This window comes from Montipora foliosa, chromosome 8, assembly GCF_036669935.1.
Source record: "Montipora foliosa isolate CH-2021 chromosome 8, ASM3666993v2, whole genome shotgun sequence".
Taxonomy (NCBI): Eukaryota; Metazoa; Cnidaria; class Anthozoa; order Scleractinia; family Acroporidae; genus Montipora; species Montipora foliosa.
The window spans coordinates 37,862,659-37,875,158 of record NC_090876.1 but is presented as its reverse complement, the minus strand read 5'-3'; the positions used below and the strand labels follow the sequence as shown (position 1 = coordinate 37,875,158).

At 36.2% G+C, this 12,500-nt stretch overlaps 1 long non-coding RNA gene across 2 annotated transcripts; it reads right to left on the bottom strand.

Annotated features, from left to right (window-relative positions):
- Window positions 1-265: 265 nt before the first annotated feature.
- Window positions 266-10,815, bottom strand: LOC138013311 (uncharacterized). 2 transcript variants are annotated; one of them, XR_011125200.1, is made up of 4 exons: window positions 10,706-10,815; window positions 5,327-5,370; window positions 4,198-4,565; window positions 266-401 (listed from the first exon to the last, which is right to left on the bottom strand). It is a non-coding gene; the product is annotated as an uncharacterized lncRNA (long non-coding RNA). The 2 variants fall into 2 exon arrangements; XR_011125199.1 differs by lacking the exon at window positions 266-401 and having other exon boundaries at window positions 3,914-4,565.
- Window positions 10,816-12,500: the final 1,685 nt, after the last annotated feature.

Genomic DNA, 12,500 nt, shown 5'->3' with positions numbered 1-12,500 from the left:
AAAATCAACCACAGTGTTATCCCTGGATAGTATCCACCCACATGAGTGAGTTGATTTTAATGATAGCAAATTGTACTTTAATATATACGTTAATAATGGGAGAACATTTTGCAATAAATTGATTGTCCAAAGTAACATTCATTACCTTAACCTTGGATCACTAGCTTTTGGAATATCTTTTCATGTGGTTAGGATTACACCTTAAACTTTTTGCTATGGTAGTTATTTCAACTAAAAACTGTTTTTCAAAACCTGAAATGCATTCCTTATATGTTCCTTTGCATGCTATCAATGTACTGAAATAATAAGTAAAAACAAGGTGCATCCTCAACAGCACTTATTATTGGTTGCCTGAGAAGGCTCACAGCTAGCTCCTCCACATTTCTTCTTGCAACATGGAACTGAAACAAAAAAGTTCACAGACATTTACCAGTATTGTTTTATTTACAGTATATACTGGTGTATTCTTGATGGGGCAGACTGCAACGGCCAGTTCATCAAGCTGCATTTTAAAGATGATCCAGCAACTGCAAATTTTATAACAAGAAATCCTTACACAGGAGGATCAATGGTATTTATTATGGATTGTAAGATACATGTAAATTCATATTGTCCTTCCTTGAAAAAACATGTGAATTACTTTATGGACATCATTAAAGACAAGTTAGAAATAAAAAAGCACTATAAACACAAACATGTCTGCACGGAATAAATAAATGACTGCCTTGTTTTCCCAAGATTGACGGATTTAAGAGAAGTTCAATCTGGATTTTACTGAAGGCTGGATTATATAACTATTCAAATGAAATTCTTTAGTACTTGAAAGTTTTTTAAAATAATAATTTGAAATGGCATGTTATCTAAAGACAGTGTGTACTGATACTGTATTTAACCAAAATTTCCTTTTCATGAATTATTTAAATCATTCAGTTAACCAAAATTCATACTCATTAGCAATTTTTGTGTCCAAAGCTTATCTCCCCCAATTAAACTAAAAAACATTCTCAGGACTAGTACCTATATTATTTTTGATGAGTACCCCCACTCCCTCTACCTAGGCTAGTATCCTTCTAGTCTGAGTGCTTGGGTACTATTAATAATATTTTCCAAAAACCTGTAATTGGACCAGAACCAAATAATCACTAATCAACTTTTTTTTAATTGGCTTCTTTCTGACAGAGAAATATATTCATTTTTGACCTTTTAAATAATTATTAAAAACGAAAGAAATGATTTTCCTTCTCTTCTAGCATAACTTCAAGAAAATCCATAACAATGTTGAAAAGAGCAATAAGGCAAAAAAACCAAGATGCTTGAAATTTGAGGGCAAAAGCATCCTTTGGAAACAGTGGAAAGATGCCTTCAACTGGAATCAGTCCAGGGTCATTCCACAGTATTCCGTCTGTTGTGGAGGGGAAATTTAGAGGCGAAGATCTTGTTATAGTTTAAATAAGAATTTGTCCTTTACTTCTCATAACCTATTGAGGCTTAAGATCATCTACAAAGCTTTACTTGCTGCTGTCCTGCTTTTCTCCAAAATGCATTTCTTAGATCATAGAGCTTAAAAATATGGCCGTTGCGGAGGGGAACAGAAAACTTGGTGTTTTGTTTGTTTTTAGTTTTATTAGCAGATTCTCTGAATTCTGAAATATTATCTTGAGTCTAGTAGGCTGATGCTTTTTCCCAATTTATATTAATTGAAAAGATCACAAGAGCAAACTTAAATAGTTACGGTTTTCTCAATGAGGTAGGATTTGAAAACAGCATCTACTGTTGCAGAAGGGAAGTTGCGGAGGGGAAAATTTGTCCAATTTTCAGAAGATCATAAGCAAGACGTTTAAAGCAAGTGATAACATCCACACTTCAATGTTTATACAACAGTTTCACATTTGCTTTCAAATAACTTAAGTTTTTCAACATTTTGCACAATATTTGCACTGTGTCAGAAACAGTACTGTGATAAAAATTCAAAATCATGCATTAGTAATGCATACATGTAACCTTGTTAAGATTAATTGGCACAAAAACACCTCAAGATAATATGTGATCAGAAAAACCTGACTGTGAGTTCATAAGTTCAATAATGACCACTGTTCCTTGAGTATTTTCAACATTAACAGAAAACAACCCTTCAAAAGAAAATCAGTGCCTCTGGATATAACGGAACATAACTTGCTCATGCTCCATAATCTTAAATGGACTGTTGCCAATCAAATGAATGGGTCCATAGAAAACACAGCTGACATGAACATCAGCCACATCATCCCTTGTTGGCCAATTGAATATTTCACCTGCATCAGCACCAAGCCTAACCCTGTGCAGAAATTTGAACTGTGCAAACTGACCCTGAATTTGAATAACTCTGCCAAAGTAGTAACAGCTAACATAGTCAACTGCATAATAATCATCTACTTTCATATGCAGTTCATATGCAATAAACTTTGAGTGGAAAACTGCTGTTTTATATGAAAACATCATTGGTCAATTAGGTAGAGTTTCATTTAAAGCAACTGGACAGTTAAGTTTATAACTTTTTAGTCAGTGGATGAAATGTGTGACCATTTAAATGAACTGTGCTGAGGAATTTTATTATTTGGTGCCTTCTTTTTATAATTTTTCAAGTAGCAATGTTTCAAATTTTTCATCTTGGCATTTGCATGATGAAGGAAATATAATTACATGTATTAGCTACAGGTATTTTCACCAGTTTTGTTGTACTGACTGTCATTTTAATTTAAACACGATTTACCTTATAGATTGCTGAAACACAACCTGGTTGCTGAACTTATGATAGAAAAATGATATCTCTTGTTAAATGTAAACGTCATAATTTTCAGTGAAATCATTATCAAAAGAGAATTTGCCTCCACAGAATTCCCATCCGCAACAAAATTTCCCCTCCACAACAAAATTTAATGAATCTCTCTTGGCTATAGTTTAAAATAAATTTTCTTTTCAAACATAATACAACTAACCCTGGACCTAGAATTAGAAGATTTGAAAACATGAAGTTGACTTTGTCATTTATAAGCGCACCAACAAAACTTTTAGGCTTCAAAACGTTGCGGAAGGGAAAAGAGCATCCAGAAGGCTGTCTGTAGGTGCCATACTGATAGAAATGTAGAGTTTGGCCAGTGTCTAAGTTAGTTAGTCTGGAGTAGTTTGTGTCCCAGACCAGTTAACTAAAATTGCTGTTTTCTTTTTTATATTCTACCAACATAAAACTTTCCCCTCCGCAACAGCTGTTATCATTAGTTAACATAATTTATGATAATTTATGCATAAACAACAATTCATATCCAACAATTCTAGTTGTTTTCAAAAGCCTTATTTAACATGTTATCCATTTATCAGAAAATTGAGCAATTTAAGCAAATTTCATTTTAATAATTTCTCATCCAAATTACTGTGGAATGACCCTCCAGCTTTCCCCATCCTTTACATGAACGTCTCACAATTGCACACTTTGAATTGGATCCAGCTTCAAGAATGAGAAACCATTTGGCTGAGGATGTTCTTGACAAAAAAATACTATTTATGTTGCAGGTAATAGTCTTAAGAATGGCCTTAATAATTTTAAAGAAAACGACAACACTCTTAAATTTGCAAAACATGTTTCGACAGAAACCTCTGTCATCTTCAGTTGATAGATTTACAAAGCGTTAGAAGTTGAATTTATAAGTAGGAAAAATGCTAATTACATTAGTAACAACGGAATGTACATAATTTTTAATTTTTTAATTTTCACATTGCCACGTTTTATGTACATTCCGTTGTTACTAATGTAATTAGCATTTTTCCTACTTATAAATTCAACTTCTAACGCTTTGTAAATCTATCAACTGAAGATGACAGAAGTTTCTGTCGAAACATGTTTTGCAAATTTAAGAGTGTTGTCGTTTTCTTTAAAATTTTAACTTGCCTGCTGTCATCAAGATCCTTTGGCCTTAATAATATTATTAAAATAAGTTTAAAGTCCCTTATATCACCATCCATTCCACAAAGAAGTTGAAGCATGTCTACCTTCGAGGTGTATAAACTAATTAATGTTTACTCTTTCATTACTCTAAAATTCTACATATAGTGTCATTGGGTAAAGGGGCAAATGGCTAAATTACCGTAAAAAGCTTAATTGGACGCTTTGTTTACATTAAGTTATATTCATTTTTACAAGAAATATGTTGATTTGCAGCATACCTGTTACTTTAAATTGACATTAACTTCCTCTGCAGAGTCATCGAGATCACATTATCACATCAACTGACAACCAAGACCAGGAAGATGGAATTCCATTGGACTCTTCGCTTAGACTCCTCGAGCACACTTCAGAAATTGTTGACCTTGTCAATTCCGAGTGTCCAATTACATGTAGCAACATCAATGACAACGGTTGAAAAAGTTAAACATCTTCTACACATTCTTGCTGTCTTGGAAGGAGGAAGGTGCAAATGACAGTGCAGCATTTATATCCAGCAAGCTCTGGTTTGACCTACAGTCCATATGTCTTGGTTTTGATGCACTGGTGTAGATTAAACTCAAGAATTTCCCACAGTCCAGCATTAAACCTGCAATTGTCAGTCAGGATTGTGTTGAAAATCACTTTTGCCAAGTGAGATCTTGCAATGGGCAAAACAATAACCCAACTTACAATCAGCAGCAATCAACACAAAATTCAATTAGATTTGGACAGAATGTTATCAGTAGAAAAAGCAATGTTGGATTAACCTCTGGGAATGACTCTACTTGCTCTTTGTAAATATACCCAAGCAATCTTAAGGAATATTTGATTAGGTATGTGAATATCACACTTTTTAATTACATGTACATGTAATTTAGTGCCTGAATAACACTTATTTAGTGATGAAAATAGTAGTCTTTTCTGTAGCACTATGGTAGTGAGAGCAGCTAACACAAAGACTAAAAAGAGTCATCTCTTTTTAATCAATATGAAAACCTTTTCAAAACCAACCATGACAACTTTTGCATCTTTTTCAAGCATGCCACATGAAAATATTGGATCATATTTATGAAGAATCCTTTCCTTAGAGCAGTCTATAACCATGAAGATATCTCTGCATTTTGTAAATAGCTAATGTCCATAGTTTTCATAACGCTTGGAATGATGAAACAATCTCCCCTAGCACTTACTTCAAATGTTAAAAAATAGGCACAGTTTGGAGGCATTTATTTAATTTCTTTGTAAAATTATAGAGTAATGTTTTTAAATTACTTTGTAGATAGAGTTTTCCACAATAAAAGAAAAGCAAGGACTGATTAACATAGCATAGTGTCTATTCATGTACATACATGTAATGTAAATACTTACCTATTTAAGCTCCCCTTTCTTTCAACACTAGACAGGTGGATCCTCTGTACAATGTATAAAAGATGATGAGCTGACAATGTCTGTGTGAACTTTATTCCTTAATTAATGAAAGATTTTATTGATAACATTTAAGATTCTATACATATCTAAATACACTGGTATGAATGAGATTTAAGATAGTTTTGGCAGAAATAATTATCCCATGTCAAGGAGATGGAAGGTAGAGAGAGCAGGGGCCCGTTTCTCGAAAGTCCCGGTAACTTCTGGGCCCGTTAACTTATCGGGGCCGTTATCGGGAGAATTTATCGGGCCCGATAATGCAGTCCTTGAAGCACCCGTAAACTTTCCCGGTGATATCCAGGGCCGGTAAAATAAGGGACGGTTACCAGGTGAGGTAGGTTCATATTATTTATAAGTGATGGGGAGGTGGAAATGAAGCCTTGTTGCTGGATCGAACAAAATATTATCATACTAAGGGTTAACAACAAAGAAAAATCAAGGAGGCTACAATTGACTTTTGTTGTCATGTTATCATAGGATATCATACATGTAAGTTTGTCAGTAAAATGAATTCAAGAAATCCAGTACTACAGATTTTGTATGTGAATGCAATCCCGCCGTTGGCTTTGGTATCATCAGAGAAAGATGTACATTGTAAGCTGTGTGAGTTTTTAGGGTTTTTGTGTTCTGGTCAGGTGACTTTCCAAATATGGTAACAATGACTGGTGAGAGTTAATGGCACCAGCATGGCAACAAATGGCCACAGTCTAAACCAAGGATAGGAAAGAAGTTATGATGATTAGAAGTCATCCACAGCAACCGTTTTGCAGTTAGCGCTCTTCCCCTTAAAACAATTGAAAGCATTAATAATTTTAAACAATATTGTTCCAATTTTATTCGGGTATTCAGAGGTATTCACATAGGGACAGTTGATCATTGCTAGGGACAGATAATCACAACTAGTGATCAGTTGATCAGTGCTAGGGACAGATGATCAATGCTAGGGAACCCGGCCAGACAGGGGTAGGCCAGGGTCAATCAAACCTAGCCTGAAAGCCGGGGTGAGCCCGGCTTGTGGCCAGGCTTTGGCCGGGTTGGCCAGGGGATAAAAAAACCGGGGAAGCTGCGGCCACAGGGCCACCATGGCCTGGCCTCGCTGGGGTTGGCCGGGGCCAAAATTGGAAAGGAAAAGCAAAAAAACAAATGGTCTGCATGGCCTGGAAAGGTCATGGCTGGCCAGGGTCAAAACTGGCAAGTCAAGCCTTGCAAGGAATTAATTTTATTAGCAGAAAATTTAAAGTTTGGCCTGCAATACAACTTATAGCACTGGCCGGGCCGCCCGGGGCCAAAAATTGTTCAAGCTTGCAAAGGAACCTCGGCCAGCCTGGCCAGGCAGACACTACCATGTCAATTTTAATAATTATTTGTAATTAATCAAAGACAGTTCAATAGCCCTTTTCACCGTTAGTTTTTCTCATTTGCATTACAATGTAATCTAACGTGGGTGCGAGGCAATTTCGTGTTAAAACTACAAAATAGCCCGAAATTGCCTCACATACATGGTAGATTATATTGTGATGCAAATGAGAAAAACTAACCGTGAAAAGGGCTATTGAGCCCAACAACCCTTACCAAATTTGTTGATATGGGCCATAATTACAATGTATATTGCCCAAGTATGGAGATAATATGGCATAACCTACATGTATGGGCACTCCATGGACCATACATGTACAATTGGATTTGGTATGGGCTACTGCATTCCATATCAAACCCATACTTGGCAGTCTGTCTTCATTTAGTCATAACTCTATTATCTTAAACTATGGGATTGCTACATATTTGGTAGCACTCCATAGATACCGCCATATGATATGGGAATGATATGGTAAACTTCCATACAATCTCTAAATTATTGTCTACATACATGTACATGTATGCTGCATCTGATATGGGAATGAAATGACTTTTCACGCAATTCCCGTCCCGTCCCATATATTCAGGGAACAGCTGTGATCCTTCCTAGTGTTGGACTACATTCAGTCAATTCACTGGTCAGTTTTCTGAAGTAATAACAGGGCTCGAAATTGCGACCAATACGGTCGCATTTGCGACTAAATTTTTCCCTTTGCGACTAATATATCTGGAGAGGTCGCAAATTTGCGACTTGTTGTCACTTTCGTTCTTTCGAAACAAAAGGGTTAGCAGTTGCCACTTTGCTGCTACTTTTGCTAAAATAGACAAACAAATAAATAAATGACAAAATTATTTTGTTTCTTGCTGTGAATTTCCTCTGAAGGTAGCGTAATTGTATAGTAATTTAGCTGCGATGTTACGTGCACAGCTCCATTCCTTCGATCATTCGCCATTTTCAGCAAGCTCATATTTTTCTGCTAAACCGCTGACAACACAATGCAGCGTGGCGATTTTGCGACTAAAATTTGCGAAATTGCGACTAAATTTTCGTATCTTATCGCAAAATGCGACTGAATTTTTTCGTTAATTTCGAGCCCTGAATAAGGTCCTTTAATCAACATACAAACAAGTAGCAAGTTTCACATTCAGCTTCAATGGGTATTAATTTATGTACATGTACAGATCATTACATCTCAGCAACTGTAAAAATTAAAAAGGTTATAAGATCCTGCTCCTGTAAAATATTATAATATTCCAGCAAATCAGAGATGTGCTGGAAACTACAAAAAATCCATTACAGTCAAGCTACTAAGAAACGGTCCAGATAAGAACGATAGCAACAACGGCAACGAACATGTTGGAATTCAATTGGTATGCAAAAAGGTGATAACTTTTCTATTGTCTGTACTTACTTCTGATTGGCTTAAACAGCAAAAGTTAACAAAACTTCATAAAAGCAGTATTATATTCATCCTTACTTTCCAACCATCTTCCATCTTTCATCTGGTCTCAGTTTAAATGAATTCCACAGAAATTGTATGTAGGGAACATGTAAAATTGTAAACGTTTCTTGGCTTTTGTTTTCAACTCTTGTGATTGGTCAAAATCTTTTAACACAAGGAAACACCCTTTCAAAGTGGGCTGTAAATGAATTTTATTGCGTTAACGGCTTTTCTGTAGGTTTATGCATTCTCTGTGTACAAATGATAACATTCCTATGTGGGGAAAGCCCCGTTGCCGCATAACAAAGGAAATTGCTATCCACCTTACACGGATCATTACTTAACAGTAACTACCATAGCTCACAGGCAAAAAAATAGAAAACAGAGTTCAAAGCAGTACCTAAACATGTAATTCATGTCAAACTCTTTGGATTGGGTTCTTGTTTTAATATTAAATACGAAAAAAGCTTTTAAACATTTCAGATAAACCAGAGAACTATAACAAGTCTAAAAAGAGAGATCCTTAAATACATCAAACCATAACTGGTTGAGGAGACAGAATTGGCTGCTAAGCATTTTTGTCTGCTGTAAAGGACCTTTCCCTGCTGTCCTATCAAACATTTTTTTCAGGAAGTGTCTCTTTGTACTCTTTCATGGCAACAAAATGCAGCATATTTAGCAATTATTGAATGAAACTGAGTAGGATATGAAGAATTCTGCAGGTCGAGGAGGGTGTTATCCACCAAGGCCGAAGGCTGAGGTGGATAACATCCTCCGAGATCTGCAGAATTCTTCATATTCTATGAAAGCCGAATTCAATAATCGCTTTATTATTCATTCAAAATATTTTCTTCGCTCAAACTTCTAAACCTACTCACAGCCATAATTTTTTTCTGCTCAACAAAAATAACGCAATCTCGTCCCCAGCTTTTTTTCGGTCAACGGTTCAATAATTTGCAGCGGGCTGCACTTTTGATGTCATTTTGACATCATCGGTTCAATAATCTGCAGCGGGCTGCACTTTTGACGTCATTGATTCAATATGACTAAGCTTCTTTCCAAATTTGGTGAACAGCAGCTGGTTATGGTGAATTATGCGTGTGGTTTTAACCAATCAGAAATGGGAATTATTTTGAATGAATAATAAACAGTATTATTACACTTCAATCAGATGCATGTAGTGATTTCTCTTAAAATCACTGATCATTTCTATTACAACTAAAGTGTGTGAAGAGTAAACTCATAAATTTGGATCTCTTTACTTACAAACGTCAATAATACCTTTCTCAGGCATTTTCTGCATTGATTACAATAGTCAAAGTGACAGCATTTACCATTTTTTACGTGAAGGAATCATTTGCCAATCGTATACATATAACCAGGGCGTATCTAATCGATCGAAATTGATCATCGAAAAGCTAATCGATTAATCGATATTACTCGATAATACTCTATATTTGTCGATTAATTAGTTGATTTAATCGATCGAAATCGATAATCGCAAACTTTCTTATCACATCGATGAAAATCGGTAATAAAAAACGTGCGCCAAACCTTAACAGCCATCTCGTAAACAAAAATGGTGAAAGCTGCTCCTTAGGCGGACGTGAAAACTTTCTTACCTCGTAATCGACTTTGATCTTGCTTTATGCAGTCTTATGTTAGCTACTTGCCAAGCTTTAAAAGCGATATAGATATCTTTGATTGCAATAGTTTTTAGGTTGTTAATGTTGAAACAGAATGAGAAAAGGACTCGTGAAAGATAAACCTGCAGGATAAACTCTAGCAGGCGTGCCAGACAGCGTGACTTCTTGGACGCGTAAATTACAGTTGCGTTACACTGCGTTACGTTGCGTTACAAAATGTTCAATGTCTTGTTGTTTTAATACACTGCATGCTCGATTCTTTTAAGTTTTATAGCGAAATTTAAACTCCGATAGTCAAACTTCAATAAAGTGTTAAGAGGATGTTAATTGAATTTATATGGACTGCTGTTTATTAGTTCAAGTGAGTTGGGGATTCGTTCTGGCGAGGATCAACCAGGCGCTAGAAATAAACACTTGACGAAAGTGAATCGACACGATCTTCGTCTATTTTCGAACAAATCGATAAAATCGATAGCTAATTACAAAAATCGATCAAAATCGATAATCACAAGAAAACGAGCGATCGATATATATCGATTTCCGATATTATTCGATTGATTATTATCGATTACGATCGATTTCTATCGAGTATCGAAAATATCGATTAGATACGCCCTGATATAACTTGCGGTATGAGCACTTGCTTTCCCAATCATTTGCTTCACCATTTGCTCTAAAACTTCATTATTCTTCATTAAAGGTTTGCCAATTTTTGACAGGCTTATAGCACTTATTAAGCCAAATTGAGTAACCTTGCTTCACAAATTGACTCGAAGGTGTGAAAATGTGAATTCTAAATAGAAGGTAAACCGTTCTTCATTTGAAAGACAATAAGTCATCAAATCAAATGTTATTCGCTTAAAGTTAACGCTTACCTTTTTACTTGAGTTGTTGTAAGCATTTCCTTGCCTGGATCAGGATTTAAAGAGTAAAATAACCAAAAAATCGTCACCATGCACAAACGTGTGATCGTAGATACACAAACGTTTGAAGAAAACCGCCCAAATTCTGTAAGAGCTGGACTGGTTACCACTGACTGCTGACCAAAACGAAAAGGGCTCACTAGATTCCAGTCCGGTCTCTCACGTGTTATTCAAGATGGCGGAGGATGACAGTCTTTCCACGGATTCATTATAAATGGGCAAGATTTAAAAGATACTGGAGTTCATTGAAAGGATTAAGTACTGACTTGGAGTGTGTAATTCTCAAGAGTAATGCATCATGTTCCTTTTGGAATAAGGCCGATTATGAGGGCATCAAACAAGGTAATCTGATTACCAGTTGATGATATTTGTCACAATCTATAGAATACATCAGAATAAAAGCTTTCTTTTTCATTTCCCCGTGTAAAGAGTGATTTTATGTTCAAAGTTTGGGGCCTTTAAAGGACATTGTTTAAGCAAAGTACATATATTACGAGTAGTGAATTAACTCGAAAAATATCACATTCACATAATGGCATGCTTTGAATAAGACCAAACCTTGTTATACATGTATTGAAGGTTGAAGTTAAAGCTCATTTTTTCAAGGCACCAGATGAAATCAAATCCTAAAAGGGCACTTAAACTTTTATTATTGTCTCACTGGCACATTCAGTACTATTGCACAAAATTTTCAAGAATTTTAACTCACTCAAGTGACACTCAAGTTGAATCATAAAGTGGAATTCTTAAAGATTCCCATAAAATCCTAATCCACATTGTCCTTAAATAGCTTTCAATTCCCAAAAATTAGGCCTGGAAATCCAGAAAAGCCTGGCAAAGCCTGGCTTAAAAATCTTGGAAGGCCAGGAAAGCCAGGCTTTTTGGCCGAACAGTGTGACAGTTTAAATTGCTTTAAAACATGAAATTTTAAGTACTACAGCTGTACTTTAGCATGATAGAATGTCAATGAGAAGGACTTACGTAAATCATTTACATAGTTCTTTTATCAGAGAATCTGTACATCTAAGAATAATCATGCAAAGGTCTAGTCTCAGGTGTCAAATTTAGGAACAGTCAATATAATATTCATGTTCAAGTGGGAGATATAATATAATGTTTACGTTGCTACATTAAAGATAATTGGCCGTTAAACCATAGTAAGACCAGAAAGGCCAAGCTTTGGTGGCCAAGGTTGCCGAGAAAGCTTGGCTGTGGCCATGCTTGCTGGGCTTTACCAGGCCGCATTTTCCTGGTAAACCTGGCCAGAAACCCGGAAAGCCCGGCCTGGCCAGCCTTTGCCAGGCTAGCCGAGTTTTTGGCCGGGCTCCTGATGCAAGGGTAGTTACAGTTGATCAGTGTTAGTGACAGTTGATCAATGCTAGGGACAGTGGATCATTGCTAGGAGCAGATAATCACTACTAGTGACAGTCAATCACTACTAGGGACAATTGATCATTGTTAGGGACAGTCGATCATTGCCAGGGACAGTCGATCATTGCCAGGGACAGTCGATCAGTGTGAGGGACAGTCGATCACTATTAGGGACAGTCGATCATTGATAGGGACAGTCAATCACTCGTAGGGACAGTCTATCATTGCTAAGGACAGTAAATCATTGCTAGGGACAGATGATCAGTACTAGGGACAGGCAATCACTAGTAGGGACAGTTGATCATTGCTAGGGACAGATGATAATTGCTAGTGTCAGTCGATCATTGCCAGGGACAGTCGATCACTACTATGGACA